Source organism: Heteronotia binoei, unplaced genomic scaffold (genome assembly GCF_032191835.1).
Source record: "Heteronotia binoei isolate CCM8104 ecotype False Entrance Well unplaced genomic scaffold, APGP_CSIRO_Hbin_v1 ptg000294l, whole genome shotgun sequence".
NCBI classification, from domain to species: Eukaryota; Metazoa; Chordata; class Lepidosauria; order Squamata; family Gekkonidae; genus Heteronotia; species Heteronotia binoei.
In genome coordinates, this window is record NW_026800011.1 from 664,617 (window position 1) to 682,175 (window position 17,559).

The following is a 17,559-nucleotide window of genomic DNA, read 5'->3' on the forward strand; positions in this document are numbered from 1 at the left end:
AACAGCAGGCATTTTACACACCATTTTTAAGCTATTTCACCTACTTGAACAAAATTACAGTCTTAAACAGAGGAGAAATGCTAGAAGTACTACACAAATGCCCCAGCTTATACATTTTCCTCCCTAATAATTCCATAAGACATACTAAAGAGATTTTTCTCAGAGATATGTTTTTTCAACTCCTCTCAGAAACTAATTTAAATTTTTAAGAAACCAGGTCTTGGAAGAAAACTATTTCATATTTATCAGAATGATATATGAAAACATGTTACTGAAAACTGGATGTTGGCCAATGATACAGGATATTCACAGCAAAAGTATAATTTGCTTTCTTTAATTTGCTCTTTATTCTGATCCTAATGAACCTAATTTTCTCCCAACCCCAATGTTCTAATTACTTTAATTCAAACTCAATTCATCTGCAGTAGGCACGCCTACAAAAAAGAACCAGTATTCATTATGAGACTAAAGAGAACATTAAACAGAAATTTATGTACCATCCTTTGGAAGAACACATCACGGCTTGAATTATCCCGGTACACTTCTGTCAAACCTTGTATCAGTCTCAAGAGTAACAGGATTCAGGAACTAGAACCTAACCCTTGACACATTCATGCATAATGTTAGGAAAACATAGGTGTCGACTCACAAGAAGACTGCAAGATAGAATAATTCTTGCTCTCAGTGGCTAACCTCAAACCACTGGTTACCAGATAATTTCCAGGTCAATTTCAAAATGCTCTTAGAGTTAGTCCAGTGGACTTGAAGTAGCACATCACCTCTCCTAAAGACCTGCTGAAAGGACCTGCTGGGTGAATTTCACCCCAAGAGGCCGCCATATTTAAGGTGTTCTGTGCTAGGACTGTCAGCTCCCTGAAGCTCAGATATAGACAGCAAAACCTGGGAGCTAAAGCCTGGTGCCTCATGGTCAACGTGTACAGCCTGGTGAATGTATGGATACTATCTGTCTGCTGAAGGCAGAGCCTGATGTACATAGAGAGAAAATAGCAAGGAAGTCCAAAACCAAGTGGCTAATTTTCTTGGTTCTGTCACCTGATAAAGATAAAGGTAGTCTCCTGTGCAAGCACCAGTTGTTTCCAATTCTGGAGTGATGTCGCATCATGACGTTTTTACGGCAGACTTTTTACAGGGTGCTTTGCCATTGCCTTCCCCAGTCATCTACACTTTTCCTTGAGCAAGCTGGGTACTCATTTTACCAACCTTGGAAGGGTGAAAGGCTGAGTCAACTTTGAGCTGGCTACTTGAACCCAGCTTCCAATGGGATCGAACTCAGGTTGTGAGCAGAGCTTGGACTGCAGTATTGCAGCTTACCACTCTGTGCCACAGGGCTCCTCCTGTCACCTGATACTGAGAATTTATTCCTTTCCCTGGAGACTCAAAAAAGAGGTTACAGCTTGAAATTTCAATCAGACCATGAAAGCTTGAATTCAGTGGTGCCCTTCTGTAGTATTCAGTATGCAAATTTTTTTTTAAAAAGAACAAAATGTATCAAAGTTTTCAGCTTTCATGTTTTTAAATTGTATCCCCTCAACTGTTAAAAAAAAACCCTGAAAAAATTTCCTCAGGTCTGCCATCATTTTCATTTAAAAGATTGCAGATATTCACCCTAGGATATATATTTTTAATACCCCATTAAGTTTGCCCATTACTACCATGTTAGTAATAGGTCTTTGCAAAGGGATAATACATAGCAGACACAGTGGGCACATTTTCTATAAATGCATTTCATCTTATGGTGCTGCAGCAACATTTAGAAACCTTAGAGGACTGCGACTGTGTGAGTGGGGCTAACTCTGTGTGTCTTCACCTGAGACAGATGCCCCTAAGCCACCCCACCATGTGGCTGCGGAGTCCTGAACACCCTGGTACTGCAATTTCCATGGTGCTCCTGCTACATTTAAGGACCACTGATTTCTGTGCTGTTATTCTGCAATATGAATTACTGACCCACTGGGGGAAAACATTTCATATAGAACACTTTTAATTTAAATATACTTTCCAGTTTTGAAAAGGGTATGTTTAAAGAAAGAGAGAAAGCTACAAAGTGTACAGTTCCTACCAAGATTTAGCATAATAAAACCAACAGCAATGCAGAATTCTTTCAGGATTGATATTACATCAGTGCTTTCCAAATTTCAGACAAGTGAGGCACACTTCATCTCCAGAGGCACATTTCATTTTTACTCATTGAATGCAAGACCCATCTGTCCTCAGAATAATACACACTCAGTGCTTCTGCCAACACAGCTGTTCTAAGCATGCCTCCAGACCTGGGTGGCCAAACTTGCTTAATGTAAGAGCTGCAAGACATGAATGCCAGATGTCTGAGAGCCACAAGACATGAATGCCAGATGTCTGAGAGCCACAAGACATGAATGCCAGATGTCTGAGAGCCACAAGACATGAATGCCAGATGTCTGAGAGCCACAAGACATGAATGTCAGATGTTTGAGAGCCGCAAGACATGAACATCAAATGTTTGAGAGCTGCAAAGAGGGAGAGAGGGAAGCAAATAGATGGGGGGGGTGAGGTAGAGGTAGAAAGAAAACAAATTTAACCTTAAATGCATTCTCCAAGCTGCCAGCTGGCTTGGCTTGGAGAAATGATTTAAAGAGAGAAATGCCTTCTCCAAGCTGGCTGATGGGGTGGTGGGGATTTCAAGAGGCACACAACATGTGTTAAAGAGCCACATGTGGCTCCTGAGCCACAGTTTGGCCACCCCTGCTTCAGACAATCTGAAGAAACAAGCCCAAAGCTTATGCAGAAATGCAACAGGCAGCTTCTGAGAGTTGCAGCTGTGAAATGCAAATGAGTAGGGAATCTAGCCAATTACATCCAGCACAAAATGAGCAGAATCACCCAACTTAAGAGAATGTTTACTGCAAGAAGGCAAAAGCAAGTCCTGCAGGACAAACACTGAGCAGCTCCCTCTTGTGTCTGGGTATAGGAGGCTCTTTTTTCAGAGTCCCTGTAGTTCCCAGAGGACCCAACTGAATGTGCTCTAGCACACAAGTTGTGAATTACCACTCTAATTAATGCTATTAAATTCAAAGTTCTTCAGGATAAACTGCCTTGCTTACACCAGTGAAAGCAACAGAATGAATTCCCAGTCTGTAGAGTCATGCAAAATGAAGAAAATGCCACTCTGGCAAGCAAGATGTTTTCATTCTTCTAGAAATTCTGAATATATAAGTTTTTAAAATCCCAGATGAATTGCGATTTAAACCAATTATTATGAAGATAAATTCTCTGAACCGTTTGTTTTTAAACAAAAACATCTTTTCTTAAGAAACATATAAGAAAGTAAAGACATTTAAACAAGACTTATTCTTTGATACAACATTCAGCTTGCTTCTCTCCGTGTGTCTTTGTTAATATTCAATACGAAAACAAAGCGCTGGTAGAATTCAGATTACCAGCAATTTACCTAAAAAGAACATTTGAGAGGAAAGCAGGAATCCTACTCTGAACAAACATATGTAATAATTTTCTGGGAAGTCAAATGGATTTTATTAAGACTGGTAATGTTTGTTGTAGTGAGGTATCTTGCACACCAGCAGGCAGAGTTAAGGTATCAACAGTAGTTTCATTTCAGCCTTCTCATCTAACATGTTTTGTTTGCTATATTTTGTTTAATGTAATAATCTCCTACACAGTTTCTAAAGTTGTATAAGAGATTATAAGAGTAATACTGCTAAATTGTAATGTGACTTTGCATCAGAATTTACAGAATGAAAATGTTCTGCAAACGTATTTAATTAGAATTATGAACAGAACATACTGCTGGACTTCAAATTTTCATATCCATGTTTCCTTCTTCATTCCTTTTAGGGCTCAGGACATATTATCCGAATTATGGCTTTTCATACAAACTGTCAAGATATTTTTAGCCTTTGTGGGTTTTTTCCTGGAGGGGGAGAATAATTCTGCTTGTCTCTAAATATACTGCTTTGCCCGTTGTCTGTATGCTTGTCCTTCAATCTACCGAACAAGGTCTGCCTTTTCAGAAAGTTTATCAACAATGGAAGCAGCTCTCTCCTGCAGAACACTTCAAAAACAGCCTTCTCATTCCCCAGCCTACTCCATTCACCAGATGTTAAGTCACCACCTCCAAAACACCTCTTTTCTCTCTCCCTTGAACCACTGCAAAAACCATTATTTGGACTTCACAAGCTAATACAAGGTCTTTTGATCAGTTGCTTAGAATTTAATTAAGTTTGGATCAGTATCTGCATGGGGAGAAGAGGTTCTAGCCTTCCCTCCCCTGCCCTTTTCACAACCTGAAATGTCCCAAGTGAACCAGTGTTTGCCTCACAAAGGAAATGTACACGTGCTGATGGCTACTCCTCCCAATGGGGCAAATAGCTGCTCCCTGGGACAGAAAAATGGCAAGGGAAGGTTAGAGCTCCCTCTCCCTGCAAATTACAGTCCAAATCTGAATCATACACCACTGGGGGAACTCCCAGCCAGATCATCTGTCCTTATAGAAGCCAAGAGGGCTTTGTAATGTGTGAATCAGTGCAACATTTAGATGGATGAGAGCCATGAAATGCATGTATTCATTCAGCTGCTTCAAGAACAAGGCAGGATCTTGCCACACATTTACAGCATCAACACCACCAGTACAACCAGGGAATTAAGCTATATTTGAAAGAACCAGCAGACAATTTAGCAGCAACTAATCCAGAAACTTTCAGTTAATATGAAAAAAAAGTTCACAATGTGAATCATATTTATTAAAATACCTTTAAGACTTTAAAACTTTAAGCCGGGGCATCAAACATGTGGCCCAGGGGCCAAATCAGGCCCCCAGAGGACTCCTATCAGGCCCTAAGCAACTGGCTGTCATCTGCTTCCTTCTCCCTATCTCTTGCTTCCTTCTACATAACAGCTTGCTTTGCAAGGCTTGCTCAGTTGCACATGAACCTCAGAGCAAAACCTCTATTTTCTCCCTTGGCTGAGGCTCCTCCCTTGGGAAGAAAGGGAGGAAGGTAGAGCTTGTTTTTTCAGAGTCTCTCAATTGCACAGAAGAGCTACTGAGCCAAGCCTCTCTCCCTTCTATTGACTGAGGCTCTTCCTCCCCCATCCCCTGGGGAAGGAAGGAAAGAGTCACAGCTTCTTTTGCCCAGTTTCTTGGATCCCATGGGAGAAATGCAAAGAAAGTACCTTTAAGATCAATGCGTGCTAACGTTTTAAACATGTTTTAAGGTTGTTGGGTTTTTAATAAATGTGTGTGTGTGTGTAATTATGTTTGTGTTCTTTATAAAGCTTCTATCTCTGCTACATTATCTTAAATAAGGTACACACATGGCCTGGGCCGACATGACCTGGCCCAACCCAACATGGCCCGGCCCAACAAGGTCTCATTTATGTCAGATCTGACCCTCATAACAAATGAGTTCCGACACCCCTGCTTTAAACTATTCCTCTTCTCTTTGTTTAAAACTGTAGATTCTCTTCTAGCAATGTGATACAGGAGGTTGGCTATATCAAGGTCACTGTAGGGAGCCCCCCAACTGGGGCAATACACTGTGCCAACAAGGAAACCCAGAGAGTTAATGCATCCAGCCCTGGCCCCTTTCCACTTTGTGGATTTCTGTGATAATGTACAGATTGGCGCAGAATTTCCAAAAAAGATGGCACATACCGTATTAGTTCTGCAGTACTCTATACATTCATCTTGTCAACAGGAAGCAGAATTGAGTAGCTTCAGATGGCTTGCTAAAGGAGAAATATTAGGACCTCTCCTTGTGTTCTAATCAGCAATAGTTCTTTCAGGAGAGTCTATTTTTAAATATCTGAATTGTTTGAATTTAAAAAATGTACTGGGGTCTCTTCTTTTCAGTGATGTGTGCTGAACCCTCTCTACTCTAACAATAATGCCGAAAGAGCTTTAGACCTTAAAGAAACACTGCTGTACCAATTTGTACATCACAGCTAGATGGATTTAGTTCTTTATTTTGCTACAGTGCAGTCCTACAAACACTTTCCTGGGAGTAAGCCTCATTGAGTGGGAGTCTGTTTAGGATGACATTGTTAAAGAGATGTAAGCCTTACATTCTACAAGAGCTGGGAATTTTGCAAGCCCTTAATCCCTTTTGTATATCCTTTCTTCCCTAGGGCTATTATTAGACCTCTAAGAACCCAAGCAAATTTACATTGGTTACTGGAGCATATAAAAGAATTTCAGAAGAAAATCATTTTGTGTTTCATAGATTACAGCAAAGCTTTTGACTGTGTGGATCATGAAAAGCTATGGTTGCTTTTTAATAAATGGGTGTCCAGCAATATCTGTTTGATGTGCAACTTGTGCTTTGGATAAAAGGTTTACTGTTACAACAATATGGAGAAACAGAATGGTTTCCAATTGGCAAAGGTGTCTGGCAAAGAGGTAGTTTATCTCTCTGTGGCTTCAACTGATATGAAGAACATATAATAACGAAAACTGGATTAGATTGAGATGATGGTGTAATGAAAATTCTCTCACCTGAGAGAATTCCAGTTCTCTGGGTTATACCTCTGAGGATGCCAGTCACAGTTGCTGGCGAAATGTCAGGTCTCACAATGCCAAGATCATGGCCATAAGCCCAGAAAATCTACTGCTGGTGGGAAAAGTTAACAATTTGAGATATGCATATGATACCACATTACTGGTAGAAAACAGTAAAGACTTGAACCAATTACTGATGAAGAAAGTGCCAAAGTAGAATTATAGCTGAACATCAAGAAGACAAAAGTAATGTCTACTGGGGAATTACACAGCTTTAAGGATGACAATGAAGACATCAAAACTGTTCAAGGTTTTCTATTCCTCGGTTCCATCAACAACAACAGTGAAACTGCACCCAAGAAATAAGAAGAAACTGAGAATGGAAGGGCAGCCACAAAGGAGCCAGAAAAGAGTCATAAGGGTAAGTATATACTGTATGTCACTGGGGACCAAGATCAAGATGATTCATACCACAGTATTACCCATTACTACATAACTATATTTGCATGAGAAAGTTAGACAATGAAGAAGGCTGACAAGAAGAAAGTGGATTTCTTTGAAATGTGGTGGTGGAGGAGATTTTTACAGACACCGCGGACCACCAAAAAGACAAATAAGTGGGTTCTAAATCAAATCACACCTGAATTCTTCCTAGAAGCTAAAATGAAGACACTGAGGCTATTTATTGTACTTTGGTCACATTAAGAGAAGGCAGGAGTCATTGGAAAAGAGAATAATGCTAGGAAAAGCTGAAGGCAGTAGGAAAAGAGGGAGAACTCAACATGAGATGAATTGACTCAATAAAAGAAGCCATGTCTTACAGTTTGCAAGATCTGAACAAGGTTGCTAACAATAAGACATTTTGGAGGACATGAATTCATAGAGTCACCATAAGTCAGAAGTGGCTGTTAAAACATACACACACACAAACTCAAATTTTCCGTTTAAAGAATCCCTTATTTTTATCAGGAAAGAACAATGCACTGGTGGTATTCACATGGCAGCAAAGTAGTATCTGAGAAAAAATGGCAAAATACATACTTTTAAAAAATCCTTCATTCCACAATAGCCACATTTCCTCATACTTTCAGTGTTTTCAGTCCACATCAGAATTTTAAGACCAAGGGAACCAAATGGGAAGAGAAAGCTGTGGTTGCCTAATTACCATGACCTGGTCTCAGGGTAAGACAACACTGGACAGCTGCAGTTTTAATGTTCTTCCACTGGTTGTTTTCAATGAGAAATGAAATTCTCAAGTGAATAATAAGCTGCACTTCCGCTATGTAATTATGAAATTACAGAACAGAAACACGGCTTTGGCCATATTGCCTTAATTTACCTTCTGCTCTAGTAGGGTTTTCAGGTTCAACTCAGTTTTATATAAACCTGAAAAGATAAGTGCGATAATTTATATAAAATATGATTGAAAGCAAACCACCAGAATTGCACTTGAAAGCCACTCTGGTCCCAGCAGATCAAAGCAAGCAATCTGGATTTCAACCATTGTTTGCTGATACTCGGAGCTGTTTCCATGGGCTGATTAATATTTGATCAAATTAATGAATGTGAGCAGAAACAAAAGTAATTTTAAAAAACAGAAGAGCAGTTTGTCAGTCAACAAGGAACATGATGCTGTGCTTATTATTCTGGAAAGAAATAACAGTCATCTCCATTTCCCGAGGAGCAATTTTGTTAGTATGCAGAAGCAAAAAACTCCCCAAGAGACCTCCTACAGCAGACAAACCCACACTGCAATTACAATGCAATCTTATACAGAGTTCAACACTTCTAAGTACATTAACTTTAATGGACTTAGAAGGGTGTAACTCTGCATGGTTAGGAAAGCATTTGTAGACCTTTCCAGCTGGTTTCTTAGGGAAGGAACAGAACCTTCTCAAAACATGAAGATCATGTCACATGTCCTAACAAAAATATAAACAAACAGAAAAGCCATCTTCACTGCCCTCCTCTGGACACATTCCAGCTTGTCTATATACTTCTTAAATTGTGGTGCCCAAAACTATAGCGATCCCTCGCTGTACCTTAACTCTCTCTCGAGAGATAGAGAGAGTTTTGGGACCTTTCCCTTTGGTAGCTACCACCTCCATCTCACCTTTGCCCCTTCACCAGTTTGATGCCAAGAAGAGCATCACACCAGCTGCTGGTGCCAGGAGCATCACACCAGGAGGAGCTGTTTCGGTAACATTAACCATAGTGAGGCATACAGGTAGCAATCACGGCAATTTGCTTATCTCTTAAAGACAAACTTTATTCTACTGGTATAAATCTAGAAAGTATACAGGCTATAGAACTACAGCACAGACTAATAAAAGAAATGAAACAGAGAAAGATTACTACCCTCACTTGTAACTTACCATTCCTGAACCATCTGATATCTCTTCCCCATGGAAGATTCAAACAGATGTATGAAAACAATGTCCTCTGCATGGTCATGCTCCCCCCCACCCAATCACACACACACACAGAGAATAGCGCCTTTTCAGTTCTCCCTCCCACATGTGTAAAAAAGTCTCCCTCCCACATGTGTAAAAAACTCTGTGTCTTGAATTCAGCAGCCTGAGCCTCAATAAGCCAGCAAAAAGGTGCCAGTACATCAAAGAGATCCCATATTTTCTCCCCTGGCTGCGAAAATCATGTCTACCTAGCAGAGCAAGGTTTTTCCAGCCTCACTGTCATTGCCAACACCAATCAATCTCAATAAACGTCATCCCCTTCTGCTCTCATCCATAATAGGCCCCCAGTAGCCCACTGAGTTTGTGTTTCTGTCACTCAGCTTGGCCACAGCAGGAAGGCTGGCTCCAGGTCCTAGCATTGAGCCCACCACTATGCATACATTGATACATGCTGATGTAATCTTGAGGCTGGACTAGTGCCTAAGGGTCATGCTTGCAACCCATTAATCAGAAGCAATCCTGCAACTACTCATCTTCATTATCAGCAAGCAGTTGCTGTCAGGCCAGGAGGCATGCACTTTGCCATCTTCTCTGTAGCTCTGTTCTCAGCTTTCATCATTTCACTGATGTTTGGTAACTGATGCTTTGGAACTGCTGAAGTGCTGGGAGTACTGGTGAAGTAATTCTAGTCACTGGTTTGGCAGATTAGTCAGTTTTCATTGGTACTTTTTACTGCTGCTTATTACAAATGTCACTGATGTGAATGGCTGCTTTGGCTTCATAAGCTGCTTTGGCTTCTAAGAGCTGGGGGGAGTTCTGGTTCAGGACAAGTCAGTTCAAAGGGATGATTGTGTAAACACTCAGGGTAATGCTGATAGGAGCATAATAGAATTTGGGAGTGAAGGCAGGATGACAACTGAGGGATATGTGTGGCATCTGGGGTGGGCATTTGGATCTGCTTGAGCCAGAAAAAAATACCTTATCAGTATTTTTTGGGTATATTTCAGCTTCCCAAATGTATCTGGGTTTTCTCAGGAAAACTGGGGGGAAATCCCAAGATATATTCAGAAATGTCAGGAAGATCTGAAAACAGCAGCGAGGCTCCCACTTCTCAGCTGTTAGTTGGGCAGGCTGAAGGAGTCAGCCCAAGGATCAGCTGGGGTGGCAGGGAGTTGAGAGCTCTGGCCACCTTGGCTGTAGCTGGTTTCTCTTGCAGCCTGGTTTAAGCTGGACCAGCCCAAGATCAGTTGGGTTGGTGTGGAGTTGAAAGCTCCCTGCGGCACCCCTCTCCCTTCTTCTGCTGCCCAGAATCAACTGTGCCCATGGGGAGCCAACTGCTCTCCACTGGCACAGCTCTGTGCTTCCTTCTCCTGCAGTTCAGTTTAAACAGGGCTGCATGAGAAATCACGCCAGGCCCAGGATTGGTCTGGTTTTTTTTTACCAGTATTTTCAGTTCTGGTCTAGAGGACCTGAAAAATTTCAGGATTTCTAAAAAATCCCAGATCGGAGTACCATACCGGTCAATGGAAATTGCTCTCTAGTAAGTGTGCATCCTATTAGCAGCCTAAGGCTTTCCTATATTCTCCACAGCATTTCTTGTTCACCAGATGTCAGATCATCAGCATCTTACAGGCTCAATCCTTAACTACCTAAATTTAATGTATCACATAAGGAAATCTGCAAGACAGTTTAAAAATAGCAGACCCAATTAGAGGCACCCAGGCTCCCGAGATTTCAACATCAGAAGTATGCTTCTCATTAGCAGCACAACAGTGTATTCTGCACCTCGACCCAATGTTCCTAAGGATTATTAGGAGAGAAAAAACAGTACAAAACTAATGCTTTGATAATTCAAGAGCTGGCATTTTTGCTAATAAACAATATGACATTTTTTATTAAGAACAGACCCTGTTAGTCCAATGTTAAAAATATTGCTTAAATACCCTTTTGGAGCAACTTATATTGTCCTATGTGAGCACATCCATGGGAATGATCTAGAAGCTAACCTTGAAAAAAACCCCTCTCTGTTTTCCTATGTTAAAAATAATCAAGATTCTAGTCCTCAAGGTTTCAAAGCATGACTACATGAAAATGCGCAAGAAAAGACATTTGGCAGAGTTTTTAACAAACAAGCACAGTTCTAACAAACGGGGCTTAGTACCCAGCACTACTTATACTTCCCCATTTTTTCCTAGTTAATAGCTGTGTATGCTACTAATTGCTTGTCAAAAAATGGATCATTGTGTTTCCTGCAACACTGCTTTCATTAAGAGCTTTAAAAACATGCGAGCAATTTGCAAGCATCAGACAAGCATTTCATATGCAGTGTTTGGACTTGATCACCAAACTCACCAAGTCTGAGGTGCTTAACCTCTCCTCTAAATATAACTGATGCCAGTTACACAGGACATGACTACTTCCTGACAGCTGAGTACAATTTAAAACTACTCAAGCATAAGTGAAACTTTTAGAACCTGCAAACCAATTCCAAAACCAGGTTTCAGACTCTGATTATGAACAATCCTAATTAGTTCTGATGCAGCTGGAATGCTATTCCAAAAAGTGGGCCTTCGTCCACAAAGGAAAGGACTTAAAATCAATCAAAAAAGAAAAGAGAGAATGTGCAGGAAAGGGGGTTCAAAGAAGTGTGGAAGCTCACTAAATGCCCCATACCTTCTAAACAGAACTAAAGACTCAATTATGGTGTGGACATGATATATTTTTGCAGGTTTAATGCTACTGTATCAGGTCTATTTAAAAGGTTTAAATCCTACTCTGTAGACCAAGAGTAGCCAAACTGTGGCTCAGGAGCCACATCTGGTTCTTTCACAAATATTGTGTGGCTCTTGAAGGTTAAAGAGGAACTTAATGAAGGCGTACTTAGCATTCGGACCTCAGTCAGCCTCTGAGAGCTGATCCATAGGTGGATCACTATTTCCGCAATGTGTGAAGGAGGGGAAAATAGGTAGGCTTGCAAGCTCTTCTCCACCACCACAGAAGTTGCCCAGAGAGCAGGGAAAGAGGGTGCAAGAGCCGAGGGAGCCGCTGGAACAAATTAAAGAGGGCAGCTCAGGGTCCCCCCTTAGTTTCATAGCTCTTGTAGGAGCTGTATTTACTAACCTTAGTGTCAAGGCAGAGAGAGGTGCTTAATTATGCAAACTGTGGTCAGTAATTTATATGGTATGTGTGTTTCCTTCTCCCACTGGTGCCAAAAAACAATTCCCTAAGCTTTACCTATCCTGGTCTTATGGGGACTATTATTCCCATCTTACGTGTGTGTGTTTTAAAGTCTCCTTCTAGCATGGTTGTGTTGTAAAGTTCATACATATGTATTTTATCTTTCTGTGCAAAGAAAGTATTAAGAGTTTTAATAAATACATGTGCATAATATTTGTTAGGCAGGGACAGTGGCTCAGTCGTAAAGCATCTGCTTGGTAAGCAGAAGGTTCCAGGTTCAATCTCCGGCATCTCCAACTAAAAAGGGTCCAGACAAGTAGGTGTGAAAAACCTCAGCTTGAGGCCCTGGAGAGCCACTGCCAGTCTGAGTAGGCAATATTGACTTTGATGGACTAAAGGTCTGATTCAGTGTAAGGCAGCTTCATATGTTCATGTCTTGCGGCTCTCAAGCATCTGACGTTATTCTACGTGGCTTTTACATTAAGCAAATTTGGCCACCCCTGCTCTAGAATCTCCCTGATGCTGCTAGGAACATAAAACACTAAAAATATAACTCTAAACAAAAGAACAGCAGCGAAAATAGCAAAATAAATGGAGACCAACTAAAAAGAGCAACAGTAAGAGCCATTATTGGTATTTTTAACAGCAACTATGTAAAATCAGTGCAAAAACAGACAGAAAAACAAACAACATAGAAATGGGGGGATGGCAAGCAAATAAAATTCACTTTAAACCCCAAGTGAAGAAAAGCATTTTGCACTGGTACTTAAAAGTCAATAATGTTGGTACCACATAAGCTTCAAGGGGAGGATATTCCACCACAGAGAAGGCCTCATCTTTAGAAATCACCCTGGCTCACTTCAATGGGTGGATGCACCAGGAGGAGAGATAAAGACCTTAACTAGTGAGATGGACAGTATGGAAACAGGCAATCCTTCAGATACCCTGCCCCCAAATTATTTAGGGCCTTAAATGCAAGAACCAGCACTTGGATAATGCCTTGAAACAGATATATAGTGCAGAGACTTCAGCATAGAATGCATGGGAGATACAATCCCTGTACCCTAGACCTCAGCAGCAACTTGGTCACCATATTTGGGACTGCATGAAGTTTTTGGACACTCTTCAAAGGCAGTTTTTGGGCACTCTATATAAAGGGCACAACAGTAATCTAACCCGACTTTGAACACAGAATTAATCACTACGGATAGATCTCTACTTTCAAAGAATAAAGCTGATAAAAGGCACCACTGGCTGCGCAGGAGACTGGAGCTTCCAGCTGTAGGCTAGAATCCAGCCATATACGTGTTTTTTTTCCACAGGGCAAGTGTTCCCTCTAGGCTGCAGAGTCTTGTGAGCAAAAATTCTATTTTGTGAGCTACTAGCATTGACGTTGTGAGCTACTGCATAAATTATTGTGCTGTGGGGCCATTTTAACTAAGCTAAGACAAAAATGTGTGAGCTGGAGGCTAAAAATATATGAGCTAGCTCACGCTAAATCAGTTTAGAGGGAACACTGAGTGTAACCCCTTCCAGGACAGGCTGACTGCTCAGCCCCTGAGCAGCTTTATAATTAACCAAACAGTTTCTGAGTTCTGTCTAGACCGAGCTTCAGTACACCGGCCCTCACTCATTCCATTACCTTCTCCAAGCATTTATTTAGGAATTCCACAAATTCACCTGACTTAGCTGTTTAAGTAAAGTAGATCTGAGTGTCACTTGCATCCTGGTGAAAATCATTCCAAGCCCCAGAACAATCTCTCCCCGTTGTGTCATGTACTTTTTAAATACCATGGGCAACCAGATCAACCCCTTTGAGATCCCAAAACATAAATGCCACAGGGCCAAGTAACAATCCCCAAAGCAATACATTCTGAAAGTAGGAAGCCAGGCAGAAAGAGAAGCCCTCACTTGGATGGTACTCAGCCAGCCACTGTGAAAGGTGCCAAGAAGACCAGAAGAATGAGCAGGGATTCACAACCTGTGTCATGCTCCTGACAAAGACAGTTATTCCAGGTGACTAAGTCTGTTTCTGACCCAAGCCCAGGCCTGGATCTGAACTGAAATGGGCCGATTTAATCATTTCCTCCAAAACCACTTAAAGTTGTACAGCCACAATATGCTCAAAGGTCTTGTCCAGGAAAAGAATGCTGACCACTTAGCGGAAAGCACTGCGGGCATCTGGCTTCTCCTAAGCACACATTGTACTTTAAATGTGTGCAGTGTCATTTCTGAGGTCCAGGGCAGGATCACATCTGCAGTAACTGGAATCCAGCCATCAAGCTGTCACTTTATTAAGGACGCTGACACTAAAGATAGAGCCAAACTATTCCCTTGTTTGCATCTTAAATTGCTTTTCTTATCCTAGTGAGACATGCATCAGATTCCACACTGCTGATTTCTATAGGGTGAGCAATGAAGTGTTGTTAAGATGAACACACAAAGACTTAAACCCCATATGTTAGCCCTCATTTCAGTGTAGCATATCCTGCTTATGGGTAGCCATTACAAAAAGGCTTCACTAGAAGCAGGAAGTGTCCATTAAGTAACAGAGATAAATAAATGATGAACAGAATAACAAAGTTAGAGTCCAGTGACACCTTTAAGACCAACAAAGTTTTATTCAAGGAGGTTTTGTGTACATGCACAGTTCCTCAGATACACACAAAATGCACTGTGTACATGCACAGTTCCTCAGATACACACAAAAACAATTAATCCTTGTTTAAAATATGCATTCTTATATCGATGAGGACACACATCCAAAACAATGGCATGATTAAATGCAATTCAGTTTTCTGTACCTTAAAGAATATGCCAACCATCTTCATCAATTCCACAGTTTAATCTCTTATAACATTTTGACACATGTAAGATGAGAAACTTGCCTGTAAGGAACAAAAGGTATTACATCTCAGTGTTTTATGAAACCCAAAAAGGGTACTAACTTTATTTATTAAAATATTTACAGCCTGCCTTTCTCCTCAAAAAGGGACTGAAAGCAGCTCACAAACAAGAAGCAGGTGAATCTGAGCGCAGTCCATCAACATCGTTTAAAACCATAATGGATTTTTTAAAACATTAAACACAACTGCCATTGTAAGAGAAATCTTAGTCTCCCTCAAATGCACTTCTGAACAAAACTACTTTGCAGTATATCCTGAACACTGCCAGGGTCAAGGGCTTTCCTCACTTTCTCAGGAAGGTCATTCCAGAAGCTACTGCCAAAAAAACTCAGGAATGAGCTGAAGCAGATCTAATCACATCATCTGAGGAGAAACAACTGGGAAGTAGAAAGCTGGCCCAAAGATTCATAGCGTGTTCCCAGGAGAGGCGATATTAAAATGTTCTAAATAATAAATAAATGATCCTTTAAGTACATAGCTTCACAGAGAGTTTCTCTTCAAGAGCAAGCAGGCAGGCCTACAAAAGAAAAATGTGGAACAGTTCAGAGAACTGGAAAAGCCAATCCTGGTTGATCCAAGATCAGAAGTTTCCTGATAGAAAGCAAAATGTTTCAGAGCAGATCTCTCATCTGATGATGCATGTAACTAGAATCAATATAACATTTATTGCTTTTCTGTGGTGGAAATTTTTCAGGATGACACTGATACAGATTTCTATGTCTATTCTACTGTAACATATTTCAAAAAATGAGAAGAGAGGCTCCCTTTCTCTACCACAGAGATCCAGCAGTCAGAGCTTCTAATCTACACAATCTTCTCTCAGAAAGAAAAAAGTTAATTGCAGTCTTACCCTCTCTTCAACTACTGAGAGTAAAATTAGCCATTATACTTACACAGAGATACATTAGATCAATGGATGAGAAAAAGACAAAAGAGCTGTCCTGGAGACTTGGGTGGAGCCTGCTAGGGCCTGTTTGGGATGAAGGAAGACCTCAGCAGGCTGTCATGTCATAGAGTCCACTCGCTGCCATTTTTATCCAAGGGAACTGATCTCTGTAGCCTGGAAATATGTTGTAATTCCAGGAGAAATCTAGGCCCCACTTGGAAGTTGGCAACTCTTTTGTGCCTGTCATTCTTGTACTCCAAATTGCCCCCCCCCCCCAGTTGCTTTGCCACCCTGCAGCTCCAAGAATTGCTATGATTACATTTGGAACTCCAGTGGTGGGGAGTAGAGGAAATGGTGTGCAGGCAATGAAAGGTTGACAAACTCTGTTCTCCATGTCAATCTTCCAATCCCAAATGAACCTCCAGTAGCATTTTTGCAGATGAATAGGGACTACTAGAATAACTATTCTTGCACCTGCATATAACATCTTATTTGTCCAGAAACAACAACAGTAAATCAATTTATGGAAGAACAGCCTTTTAATTCAGCAACACCAAAACCACATGAAAAGTCAGGCAGGGTCTCCAATCAGTTGCACCTAGTATCACGCTCTGGGAGCCTTTATCCCTGACTCAAATGAAAAGTGCTAACTAGTTAAATTCTGACACTGAAAATAGATTTCAAAAAGTTAAGACTTTGTGAATTGTGGTGTAAACCAAGCTCAGCAGGTGTGTAGGAGGGCACAGCAATATTTTGATGCTCCACTGAGTAAATAATCAGTTTGAATGCAATATGACTTCAAATGCAAATGCTTAACCATTAGTATCATCAACTGAATTAGAGCTCAACCACAGATTTCCTCCTTTTACAATTGTAAAATGTCATATATTATTCGTAAGTCTCTCTCAAATTGAATTAAAAAGCAATAGCTGTTCATACTTGAAATGAGATTGGATAAACAAGCCTCCTCTCATGCTTTACAAATCTCCTAAACCGATTTTGCTGTGCCTTAGAACACAAAAAAGGGAAGGGGTTTTGCTCAGAAATGGTCTTGGTTACTCCTTTGTTCATTGTATCTGACCTGCACAGCAATAACACAGAGATCACTTAAAGCATCACATACACAAAGTCTTACTAAAGGTAAACAAAATAATCTTGAACACTGTATATCACTACAAGCCAGGCTTCTCCAAAATGCAAGGGAAAAAAAATCCCATCACAGGTTTAACTCTCCAAGTCCAAAACTACACTGCCAGCCAATGGCTGAATTTCCATGTCTCATCTACCCCAACATGGCTGCCCAGCATTACATAACACACAGAGCACCACTGAATGAGCATTATTATTTATTAGACTGGTTACAAACACATTGTCCATCTGCTCCACAAGAGCTGGTATGCCACTCCAGGCAGTGATGAGGTTGCTTAGCAAAAGCAAAGCAGAGTGAAGGCCCAGCGTCTTTGGAGGGAAGGCAGTCAAGCATGAAACACTGGCTCTTTGCTCAGCTATTCCTTTATTTTCAACATAATGGGCATTCTTAACATGAGTTTTCAAATTACAGAAAGAAGCTGCTACCACTCTGCACTGCCCCCCCCCCCCTGCAATTCAAAGACATCTTGGTAGAACTGTTTGCTATAGAAGGTAATTAGCAGTGGGGTGTCCTTG

General features: G+C 40.9%; 1 protein-coding gene across 8 annotated transcripts in view; it reads right to left on the minus strand.

The window, feature by feature from the left end:
• Window positions 1-17,559, minus strand: part of LOC132590551 (inositol polyphosphate-4-phosphatase type I A) — a 112,064-nt gene that overhangs the window by 61,337 nt on the left and 33,168 nt on the right. The window lies entirely within an intron of this gene.